The sequence below is a fragment of the Stomoxys calcitrans genome, chromosome 2, assembly GCF_963082655.1.
Source record: "Stomoxys calcitrans chromosome 2, idStoCalc2.1, whole genome shotgun sequence".
NCBI lineage: Eukaryota > Metazoa > Arthropoda > Insecta > Diptera > Muscidae > Stomoxys > Stomoxys calcitrans.
In genome coordinates, this window is record NC_081553.1 from 144511767 (window position 1) to 144525040 (window position 13274).

The following is a 13274-nucleotide window of genomic DNA, read 5'->3' on the forward strand; positions in this document are numbered from 1 at the left end:
TGATGGGAGTCTTAAATCACTGTTTCAAATTTTAGCGAAATTAATGCGCTTGCTCTAGGTTTAATACCCTAAATCGGCAGATCATGCTGTATGGCAGCTGCATACATGTAAATATGGTCCGATATGGACCATATTCAAGTCGCATGTCGGGGTACCTAGCACAATTAATTTTTTCAAATTTCAGCGACACCGGAAAAAATGAGTCTTTTATGGGTATAAAACCCTAAATCTACAGATCGGGCTATATGGCAGCCATATCAAAATATGGTTCTGGGAGACACGGGATAACTATGAGCACCACACAGGCTGGAACGTCGAGCTCCGACTTGTGCGGTGACCATTGTTATCACGGGAAGCTTAGCTGAAAGCTGCCGGACGGGTCCACAGTTTGCGGAAAGTGGAAAGCTTCGTTTTATGCGGAGTAGCTGCAAATGAGGCCGCGGGCCGTCGGCGATTTCGAAAGGAGAGTCTCAGTGAGGAGTCAGGTGGCACTGACTCTTACCTAAATACTGAGTGGCAATGATACTCGAGATGACAGGGCGAGTTATTAGCGCCTTCAAATAACTAATGGCCAGCATCAGCGTTCCTAAGTTAGGGGCGGCTGAAGGTGAGCTTCGGATCTAGGATCAAGAGGCTCGCGACATCGAGGGAAACTTGGGCTATCCCACAAAACCAATGCGGTTGGGGCGCTGGGAAAGTAACCCCCGGAAAACTATAAGAATCACTCTGAGAAACAAAGGAATAGTAAAAACGGGCCCCCTCTAACGTTGACGACCAACTTAAAGGTAAAAAGGGTCAAGATTTGCGGACCTGCATCTGGAATGTCCGCACTCTTTATAGAGAAGGCGGATGATTTGGATGTATGGCGGATGTATTGGAGAAGTACAAAGCAGATATTACGGCCTTACAGAAAGTGCGATGGATTGGGAATGACGTCACAACAACACCAAACGGTGACGAACTGTACTATAGCTGCCATAACACGAGGCATAAATTTGGCCTCGGAGTTTTGGTTAGTCGGAGACTGAAACCCTTGTCTCCAGCTTTACTCCGGTGGATGAGAGTCTAGCCACAATCCGCATAAAAGTCAAATTCTTCAACATCAGCCTTATTTGTGCCCATACACCGACGGAAGACAAAGACGAGCAGAACAAGGGTATTTTCTAAGAGCGCCTAGAGAAAGAATATGACCGCTGCCCGCCCATGATATTAAAATCGTTCTGAGAGATTTTAATGCGAAGATAGGTAAGGAAGACATCTTTGGTCCAACAGTCGGAAAGTTTAGCCTCCACTAGATAACGTCCATTAATGGGGTGAGGCTGATAGATTTCGCCGCGGCAAAAAACATGATAGTTAGTAGCACCAGATTTCAACATAAAAATATTCACAAAGCCTGTCACCAAAGGCTGTCACCCGATCAAAACACGATGAACCAAATAGATCACGTGTTAGATGTACGGTCGGTCCGTGGAGCCAATTTAGATTCGGATCATTATCTTGTTGCAGCAAAAGTTCGCACCCGTTTGAACATGGCGAAGAAAGTACTATCTGACACTGCACGGAAGCTGGACATTGAAAAGCTGCAAACACAACAGATGACAGCGGCATACTCCACTCCCAAGAAACCCATGGTACGACCAAGAGTGTGGAGATGCTATTGAAGCCAAGAATGCGGCATGTAGAGCAACCCTGCAATCAGTAGCAACGCGCCAGATGAAGAAAAGTAGGAGATCGTGAAAAGGAAAGAGGAGAAACGTCTATTCCGTAGAAAGAAAAAGGAAATGGAAAGACGTGAGTATGAGCGAATCGAGATGCACAGGAGTCAGAATGAAGTTCGGAAATACTACCAAAGAATTAAACATCAAACCGATGGCTTTGGTGCAGGCACATCTTCCTGTAGAGACAAAAAATGAAATCTGGTAACTGACACAGATAACATGCTGAGGATATGAAAAGAATATTTTACCCAACTGCTAGGGTCCGACATTGGCAGCGAAGAGGATACCGCAGAACCAATCCCTGATGATGGTATAGAATGTTTACCTCCTAGTCAAAATAAGGTCCAAGTACAAAAAGCGAGCGGGAGCCGACGGGTTACCCGCTGAACTATTTAAGACCGGAGGCGACACGCTGATAAGGCGTATGCATCAGCTTATCTGCGCAATCTGGCTAGAAGAACGCATACCTGATGATTGGAACCTCAGCATACTATGTCCCGTACACAAGAAAGAAGACAAGACGGAATGTGCCAACTACAGAGGAATAAGTCTCCACCCCATCGCATACAAGATACTCTCGAGCGTACGGTGTGAAAGATTAAAACCTTTAGATCTGCTAAATCCATCTTGGACCAGATATTCACACTGCGCCAAATCCTGGAATAGACCCGAGAAATACAAATCAACACCTACCTACCTACCTACCTACAACTATCAACACCAACAAAAATACTGAAGCCGCCGCAGAGGCGCAGAGGTTAGTATGCCCGCATATGACGCTGAAAGCGTGGGTTCAAATCCCGGCGTGAACATCAGAAAAATTGTCAGCGGTGGTTATCCACTTACTAATGCTGGCTACATTTATGAGGTTTCCTGCCATGTTAAAACTTCTCTACCGTTCGTACTCGACATAAAAACGGAGGGCCCCTTTTCTTTGAGGTTAACGATTAATCGATATGGAATAGTTATCCCATGTTCCTAACTGGAATGTTTGTTGGAAATTAAGTTAGCAAAATATCTACCTTTGCATTGAGTACTACCTTTGCATTGAGTACTATGCCTAGTTTCTCGTTTACATCCTGCAAGGCTTTGTTTTTGCTTTGCGTGTTCAAACACAAACAAAACGGTGGTGTGTAAAATATAATAAATTTTAAAAATTTTTGTAGTAGCCTGACGACTGCTTGGAAAATTACGAACAAAAAGAAAAAATACCAGGTTAAAATAAGTTGTGTAGTGATTGGACGACAGACAAAAAAAGTGGCAAAACCTAAAGCTGTATCTATTGAAGAAAATTGCAATTGTATACTCAAATTTGATGAATGCTCTAAAAAAAGAAGGAATATCGGCTTCAACACTCAAATATTTTAAAAACATAAACGCCATCCGCAATTTCCTTTATGCCTGGGATGCTTTGAAGTGGGTTATAATCGAAAAATGTAGTAAAAAATCTGCCGTTTGAGAACGGGTAGAGAGTTAACGGAATTATGTGCAAAATTTTAAGGCCGCAATTCGCCCGAGAGCCTCTCTTTCCAAAACTTTTGTTTGTGCTCAAAAATCCCTTCAAATAAGTCCGCTTGAGGTCTACAATATTTCCTCTGCTCTCGGTGATTTTTGACTTTAAATTTTTGCCGAGACAGGCTTCCTGAGCTTCTTAAGAATGTTTTACACAATATTTGTAGCCTCCTCCACAGCCAATTTACTAAAGAATGACGATTTTGAAATCATCTATGCCCGAAATGGAAATTTAGGTATTTAAGTTAAAAAATTCTGTTTGCTTTTATTTATTTTTTTTAAGGTTATCTGCAAAATTCAAAATGTTCGTTTTCAGACAATTGAGAATTTGAAAATCTGACCACAAATTTGTTTTAGGGGCTTGCCAAGAGGTGCCCCCACAACTATGGCCTTCAAATTCTGCGCATAATCTCGTTAACATCTCAGCTATTACCATTCAAAAAGAATTATCTCTACTCGTTCTCAAAAGGCAGGTTTTTACTATTTTTTCGATTCTCACAGTGTATTTTTATATTTGCACTTAGGGCAAATTAAAACTAACTTTGGTCAATTTCTCTATAACGAGGAGGAAGACAATGAGACAGCTTATCGTGTGATCTCCTGTTGGAGAAGATTATACGAGACGCAGATTTGAATAGATATGGTACACTATTCGCAAGGCAACAAATTCTTCTTGCCTATGCCGACGACATCGATATTATAGGTCAGTCACAGGATGAAATAACTGCAGCCTTTGAAATAATTGAAAGAGAATCCGTGAAAATGGGTTTGGCAGTAAATGGAGATAAAACGAAATGGATGGTATCAACTCCCAAAACGCCTTGCACAACCTTGTACATCAGATAAAGAAAATGGAGAAAGTTGGGAATCACAACTTTGAGATAGTCCGCAACTTTATATACATAGGCTCCGCCGTAACCGATACGAATGATACCAGTTTTAAAATAAAGCATTCTTCGCTGATAAACTTTGGATTAAGTAAGCAGTTTAGAAACAGGGCCATCTCTCGACAGACGAAGATATCACTATACAAGACAATGATACTAATAATTTTCTTATATGGTTCTGAGGTATGGGTACTTGGGAAAGCAGACGAGGCAGTGCTTGAAGAAAGATTCTTCGTAAAATATATGGACCAGTTTGTGTTAATGGAGAATATTGGCGTCGTATGAACTGCGAGCTGTATGACGACGATAGCATAGTTACACATATCAAAATACAATGGCTGCGTTGGTTAGGTCACGTTGTCAGATTGAATGAAGCAGCTACAGCAAAGAAATCTTGAAGGCAAACACGGTGGTACACGCAAACCGGGACGACGTAAAGCCTGATGGAAAGATCAAGTGGTGGAAGACACCTCGAAACTTGGTGTCAGAGATTTTAGAGGAAGCGCAGAACAACAAGGCGCTTGTAACGTTATTCTACGTTCTGCTAGTGGAACAAATGTTCTCTCATTGCCAATTTAATAATAAAAAAATCCAAATACACTGCGAATAGAAAAATATCAGACGATCAAGAATATATATACATTGTTGGGTCGAAAATGGATATCGCGATGTGTTGCAAACGGAAAGACGAAATGAATATACCCCTTCCTATCCTATAGTGGTGGGTATAAAAATATTTAGAGAGAGTATATCACACATACGGTCACATTTTATTTTTGTTCACCACTGGTTTAGGCTCTGGGTAAAAGATGTGTATTAATCACAGATTCTTGCATGAATTTGACGCAAAAAAGCATGTGCTTTTGTTGTTACACAATTTTTTACGAAAGAAGTTTACTTGTGGAAAATTTACTTTATGGAAAATGGATTATTTTTTTACTTGTATGTGTCCAATACGTTGGCTGACGCAACATCATTTTCCCTGGTTTTTTATCCACCGCATCACATCACTTAAATTTCAATGTTAAATGTATTGAGTGGAACAACAACCTATTGTCACTTGCTATCTATTCACTGCTGGTGGATCTTATTGTTTGTTATTTGACTCCCTCTTTTACTGCTATTTTTCTTTAAAACACAACAACAACAGCACGCGTGGCGTGTGGAATGTTATACTATTATTTATGTGTTCCCATTACGGCCGGTCAAGTGTTTTGAGTAGTTTAGTTTTTTTCCTGGCTACAATCAAGCAAATTCTTTTAATTTTTGTTTCAAAAATTAAAATGTTCTTTTTATACCCTCCACCATAAGATGGGGGTATACTAATTTCGTCATTCTGATTGTAACTACTCGAAATATTCGTCTGAGACCCCATAAAGTATATATATTCTTGATCGTCGTGAAATTTTATGTCGATCTAGCCATGTCCGTCCGTCTGTCTGTCGAAAGCACGCTAACTTCCGAAGGAGTAAAGCTAGCCGCTTGAAATTTTGCACAAATACTTCTTATTAGTGTAGGTCGGTTGGTATTGTAAATGGGCCATATCGGTCCATGTTTTGATATAGCTGTCATATAAACCGATCTTGGGTCTTGACTTCTTGAGCCTCTAGAGGGCGCAATTCCTATCCGATTGGAATGAAATTTTGCACGAAGTATTTCGTTATGATATCCAACAACTGTGCCAAGTATGTTTGAAATCGGTCCATAATCTGATATAACAGTCATATAAACAGATCTGGGGATTTGACTTCTTGAGCTTCTAGAGGGCGCAATTCCTATCCGATTTGGCTGACATTTTGCATGATGTATTTTATTTTTACTTTCAACAACTGTGTCAAATAAGGTTCAAATCGGTTCATAACCTGATATAGCTGCCATATAAAGCAATCTGGGATCTTGATTTCTTGACCCCTAGAGGTCACAATTATCATCCAATATGCCTGAAATTTTGTACGATGGATCCTCTCATGACCATCAACAAACGTGTTTATTATGTTCTGAATCGGTCTATAGCCCGATACAGATCCCATATAAATCGTTCTCTCTATTTTACTTCGTGAGCCCCAATGGGCGCAATTCTTATACGAATTGGCTGAAATTTTACACAGGTCTCCAACATATAATTTAATTGTGGTCCGAACCGGGCCATATCTTGATGTCGTTTTCATAGCAGAGCAACTCTTTTCTTATATCCTTTTTAGCCTAAGAAGAGATGCCGGGAAAACAACTCGACAAATGCGATCCATGGTGGAGGGTATATAAGATTCGGCCCGGTCGAACTTAGCACGCTTTTACTTGTTACTCTCTTCTAACAACCCCATTTTAAATTGAGCAACTATAATTTTCAGCAAACTATACTCTTAAGTGGTCAGTCTGCTGTTCTGAAATTGCAGAAAGTTTGTTATAACAGTAGAACTACTGCTGTAATAGCAGTAAAATTAACTACTCACAGTAAGCAGGTAGTGTTTGATATTATCGACAAACTTTTTATCTACACACAAAAAAATAACCCGTTATCATTAAGGAAGTGTAATATTCAGGAGCGTATCGAGAAGGCTCACAGATATTGGGACTATGTAGAGGGGCCGTAGGCTCGAAATGGGTCCTGAATCCGAGTATAGTCCACTGGCCCCTTTGGAGTGTGATTGGACCAATACTTAGTTACGTCTTCGTAGTTTGATGGACTGCGATGCAACGTAAGATTAATACAATAGGTTCAGAGAACATGTTGTCTTGGAATAGGCGGAGCGATGAGGATCACCACCACTAGGGCACTGGAGACTATTCTAGATTTCCGGTCAATAGAGAATGCATAGAGGATAGGAGCAGGTCATACCCTCACGGTATAATCGAGGGAACGATAGGAAAACTGGAAGGAATGGAAGAGGTTTCGCATTGGATACTTGACGTCGGCACATCTTGGATTGACGGAATCCTAGTATTGCCATTTGGAAGATCATGTTACACGGATGGATCAAAGCTAGAGGACAGAGTGGACCTGGGAGACTACATTGAAAACACAGGGACTGAGATCTGTTTTAGATTGCCTGACCATAATACAATCCTGCAGATCCGGACGCTCACGGAATGCGTGCGGTGGTGTGGTGCAAACGCGCGGACGTGGAGTGTGAACATCTTTACGGACCATAAGAGCTATAACAACCAGGACGGTAAAGTCACGAACATTTTTTTGGAGTGTAAGAAGGAGATTAACGCCTCCTCTGAGAATGGAGCGGAGTAAGGAGAAATGAAGAAGCAGACGATTTGGCAGGGAAAGCCAGACAACAAACTTGGTTAACCAGAAGCGTTTCGTGTCAACGCAGTCCGAGTTAAAAGCGTGGGCGACGAACGCGCTTGTAACACTGTGAAGTAACGAAACGGTCGGCAGGAAGACGAAAATCCTATGGGGAGATCCGGATTGTGAGAAGAGGAGGCTATTACTGAAAGCCAGCAAGCAGCTACGAGCTCACTTATGCAAAATCGGTGCGGCAAGTGATAGCATGTGCAGGACATGCTGGGAAAATGATAAGACGTTGGAGCATTTCCTATGTCATTGCCCGGCTTTCGCGGCTAACCTACAGCGGCACTTAGGTGGGGACACAATACCAGACATAAACCAACTAACGGGCGTGGAGTGGAAAACAATTAGGGATTTAGGAAGCAGCATGGACTTCCTGATCTAGATTTTCTTTTTCGAGGTTAACTTATAGTATTTCGAGCGCAAAACAAGTCGATTACTTGCTTAGGTGTATGTCCATAGTGGTTAGGGGCGGATTAATATCCGCACCCTCTTTTCAACTTAACCTAACCTACCATTCAAGGCTCACGCGAACAGCTGTTAACAGCCTGCCAGGTTTGACGGTATTAAGATGTCAGATTTTTGTTTGCATTCTCTTTGTTGTCATCTTTTTTCTCGCATATTCTCTGCTCATGTACGCCAAGGTATGCACACACGCACACAAATTACTTTGTGTGTGTTGGCAAACCGTCGATTTGTGGTTGTTGTACAAATGATACCACCTTTAAGGACATTTTCGACACGTAAACTTATTTGGTAAAAAAATATTCGACTTTGTTTCTCTTTCCTTTTTACCAATTATAAGCAGATATTAGTTGGCAATTAAAACTCGTACAGAGTTTATTTGAATAGATTTCGATGTGATGATACACAATTATTTTTAAGGCTTACATTTTCGCACAACTGTATTATGGTTTTGTGATAAACTGCTGTATTCGTTATCCTATAAATAAGAGAAAGAAAACTTTTGAGAATTGTTGTTTTCGCACATTTTAATACCAAGTTTGAAATGAATATTTCTTTATCGCGTTAATATTATCAAACAATGTATGTATGTGCCTTTTAAATTCTTGTTGTGTTTTCTTGTACCTGCCAGTCATTTGACTGTTCTGTTGCTGTAATGATTTTTGTCAATAGATATACCATTATTTTTATACCCACCACCATAGGATGCGGGTATACTAATCTAGTCATTCCGTTTGTAACACCCCAAAATATTGATCTAGGGCCTCATAAAGTATATATATTCATGATCGTCACGACATTCTGAGTCGAACTAGCCATGTCCGTCCGTCCGTCTGTCGAAGTCACAATAGCGGTCGAACGCGAAGAGCTAGCCACTTGAAATTTTGCACAGATAAATAATATTGATGTAGGTCGTTGGAGATTGCAAATGGGCCATATCGGTTCAGACTTGGATATAGCTCCCATATAAACCGATTTGACTTATTAAGGCTCCGCAAGCCTCAATTTTTGTCCAATTTAGCTGAAATTTTGCATGTATTATAACCAGGCCATGCATGTATAACCAGATGGGATCTCATATTTTAGCAGAATCAATAGTGGGGGTTCCCAAGAATCGGCCCGGCCTAACTTAGCACGCTTTTACTTGTTGTACCTAAATGTGGGCATAAAGTTCGTGCTTCACAGTGAAGAATAATATTTTTCACGGTTACTTTTTTTAGATAATACATTTTGAAGCAAAAAACTTACCGATTCCATTCATTGGGGTATTCTTTCTTTATTTATGATAAAACTTCTATAAAGGTGATAACTTATATCAGTAAGATTTTTGTAGGGTTTAAAAAAGTAATCGTGCAAAGATAGGATTTTCACTGTGAAATAGGAACTAATACCCACATTAACGCGAAACTTTAAAAATGGTCAATTTCCAAGATTGTATGTAAAATTATCCATGAACACTCCATTAAGGAATAGGGGATATTTCTTTTATATCACTTAAAGTCCAATTAAAGTTTAAACCCAATGAACGGCGTGCCGCTTAACGGCACCACTTAGTAGAAAAGATTTAACATGGCGGGTTACCTCACAAACGCAGGGTGTTTGAAGTCTGTGGTAAAAAAATTAGTAAAAATCGATTTATTAATTTAATTTTTTTTAATTTAGTTAATTTTTTAGTTCGAAAACGCTGTATCTCCTTCATTTTTTCGAATTTCGGAAAGTTTCAAGCATTCCGCTTGAAATTCGAATGCATCTTAAAACAAGCAAAATATCTTTAAATTTAACATTTCATATTTTTTTAAATTTTTTGCAAAATTTTAAATTTTTGATGTCTCGAAATTTTTTGAATTGTGTATACAGAAGTGAAGTCTGTGGTAAAAAATGTGGTTAAGACCAATTCCCGAGTGTTTTCTTAAAAAACAAGCTCAAAATCGCTTAATTGGTATCCAAAAAATGCAAAAAATCTATGTGAGTTCGAAACTGCTGTAATTTCCTTAGATTTTCGAATTTCAAAATTCTGAAAACACCGTTAGATTCGTGAAGTACAGCTCTTTCCGTAATGGTGCAGGTTGAAGCAAAACTTGAAAGCTTTTTATGAAACAATTAGTAAAAATCGATTTATTGTTGCCTAAAATGTTTAAGGTTATCTTTAAGTTCGAAAACGCTGTAACTCCTTAATTTTTTCGATTTTCGGAAATTTTTAAGCCTTCCGCAGTTTGAAGTGAACCGAAATTTCTTAAAATTTAACATTTTATTTTTTTAGCAAAGGGGTAACCCTTGCAAATTTTTCAATTTTTGATGCACATAATTGCAATTATGTGTTCATGGAATGCTTGTGATTTGTTTACAATAGTGTGAGTAATTTGCCCATCACTGGTCTATACACTCAAATACTCATCCAAGAGAATAATTGTTAGACATATAAACGAATATATATACCGTTTGGTACTTTATTCATAGATGGAGCTAAATGTCTGAGATTTGGCATGTAAGAAATATATGATAGGTGGCTAAATGATCTATTAAAAATGCATAAATTTTTGACCCAATTGGTACTTTCTTTACCGATCGAGCTAAAGGTCTGAAATTCGCCATGCTGGTACAACTAGGAAAAATACAACCCCTTGGCAGCCGGTTGTACGAGCCGGATGAACTCGATGGAACCCTCATCGGCAAGGGCTGCCGCCTCAGTGTACCTGTTCGTCTTTTTTCGTCATGGGAGAGGCACTTCCCGGAGTGCCTTCGCCGCACGCTTCTGGTCCGTGTCGGGATTGAAAAAACCCCGGACTCGGTCCGTATCGGGATTGAAAAGAACCCCGGACTCTGGTTCCGTTCGGTTTACCGCCTTCATCATCCGTCGCAGTGAGTCACAAGCGTCGTCGCCGTCGGACTATGTGACCCCCCGACCTCTCCCGTGCAGCAATATACACAACAGCAGCATCCCAGACCAAATATTGCCAGGTCAGTGCCGGGAAATGTATCATTTTTGCAACTAAAATGCAACGGTCTCCATGGCAAGATCGATGAGATTGGGATTTTCATGAGTCGAAAAGATATATTGGTCGCAACGATCCAGGAGACAAAGCTGACCAACACCTGCAGCTTGCACAGTTGTCACGAATACAATGTGCTACGTAAGGATCGCTCGGATCGGAATGGAGGTGGAGGATTGGCCTTCGTGATACACCATTCCGTGCAATATAGACCCATATCGCCTGCGTCTGGTGCTAGTGACATCCACATGGAGTGTATGGGGTCAGGTCCGGTACTCACCATCGACCGACCACCAGATTTCATAACCTCTGAGCGCCGGACGTTTATCAATCAGAAGAAGGCCGATTGGGCTGGTTTCAGAGAGTATACCAATCGCCGCTTCAGTGAACTGCCACCTAACTCGGATGTGCTAGTGGCCGAGAGAAAATTCCTAGACATAATTAACGTAGCAGCCGCTCGCTTTTTACCAGCCGGTCGAATACCCCAAGTGCGGCCCAATTTCCCGGCGTAGGCAGTGGTACTCGCAGACGAGTGTGATGGGATTCGTTGTATGGACCACACTAACCCCAGCATCAGTCAGCTGAATCTGGAAATAAACAGTTGGAGCAATGTAACTTAGGCACCGGTTTAGGCAAGACGTGGTCTACTGTTAAGTCACTCCGAACCCCGGTAGATGGGATGATCCCGCTACTGAAGCCTAGAAAGGACCCGAGTTTGGGAGTGTCGTACAGACCGATCTACCTTCTTCACCAGTAGCAAAGACACTTGAGGCATTACTCCTCCCTAGCCTCTTAGGAGAATTTCCATTCGCCGAGCATCAACATGGATTTCGAAGACGGCATAGCGCAATAACAGCTTTCCATGTCATCACCGCACACATTTGCCGTGGCTTCAATCAGCCAGGCCATGTGATAGGACGGTCCTCGTGGCATTGGACCTATCAAAGGCATTCGACACGGTAAGCCATGCCAAACTATTTGAGGACATCGCCAACATGTCCTTCCAGCCAGGCCTGAAACACAGGATCGCGAATTATCTGTGTGGTTGCCAGTAATTTGTGGAATTTAGGGATAAGAAGTCGAAGCACCGTAGAGTGAAACGGCAGGGTGGTATCCCCAAGTCGGGGTGATATCTCCGGCACTCCATTCCACTCCCTCCAGACGCCATACAGATCGTATCATGTGCGGACGATTGTACGATCATGGCATCAGGCCCTCACCCATTGTTGACATCTGCGATAGGTTGAACGTCTACCTCAATGAACTTGCCTCATATTTCGCTGCAAGAAATCTGAAGATATGCCACATTGTTCACTACAAATAGGCGTGAGGTGAATACTGAGCTGACTGTGATGGTCGATGGAGAAATGATTCCGACCATCAAGTGTCCCAAAATACTTGGCGTCACATTTGACAGCTCTTACACATTCTCGCCACATGACATAGCAATTTGCGATAAAGTCAAAAGTAGAAATAAGGTCCTCAAATCACTTGCTGGAAGCACTTGGGGTGCAGACAAAGAAATCTTGATGACCACGTACAAAGCAATTGGCCGATCTGTGGTTAGTTATGCAGCGCCATGGTGGTCTAGTCAGCTTTGTGACACGCAGTGGAATAAAATTCAGATCTGTCATAATGCCGCCCGACCACCTCCGTCAGGAGACAAAGGTCCTACCAGTGGACGACATACCTACATGCTGTCTAAGCAATACCTTTTGGGCTGTTATCGCCCAAACCATCCAAATCATCGTCTTGTGGATAGATATCCACCGCCCAGAAGCCCTAAGGTAGATCTAAATGATCTAGAGCGTGAGGTTCAGCGCTACAAGAGAGAACCTCTAGATCAAGCAGGTCTAGACAACATTCATGCTGACACGGTAGCAGATGCGGTAAATGGGTGAATGTAGTCCTTGTAAAAAGACCGCCTACCATTATACCCGAAGAAATTGAGCTCCCCCGGCAAACCAGAGTAGTTCTGCCTCAACTCCTGCAGAGCAAGGATTGATGCCGACGTGCAAGATGTATGTCCCGCGTGTAACCAGGGACCGATACACGTCACCTGTTTAACTGCCCAGCGAAACCCACTCGACTCAGACCCCTTTTGGCGGACCCCATCTTAGTCACAGAGTTCCTGGGTTTTGACCCTCAACAGAATCAAGCAGACGAAGGATAGAACAAGTAACTAAACAAACATTTTCTCAGTTTTAAAAAAATGCGACATATGGACGTGAAACGCAACATTCCTTATTTTCGATATATCTAATAATAAATATCGACAGAATCGATATTATGGGCAATTTCCCATCGTCTATATTTCAAACAAAAAGTAAAAGTAAAAATCTAATGAAAATTGCGCCTTCTATAGGCGCAATGTATATTATAGGATACATTCAGTGTCGGATTG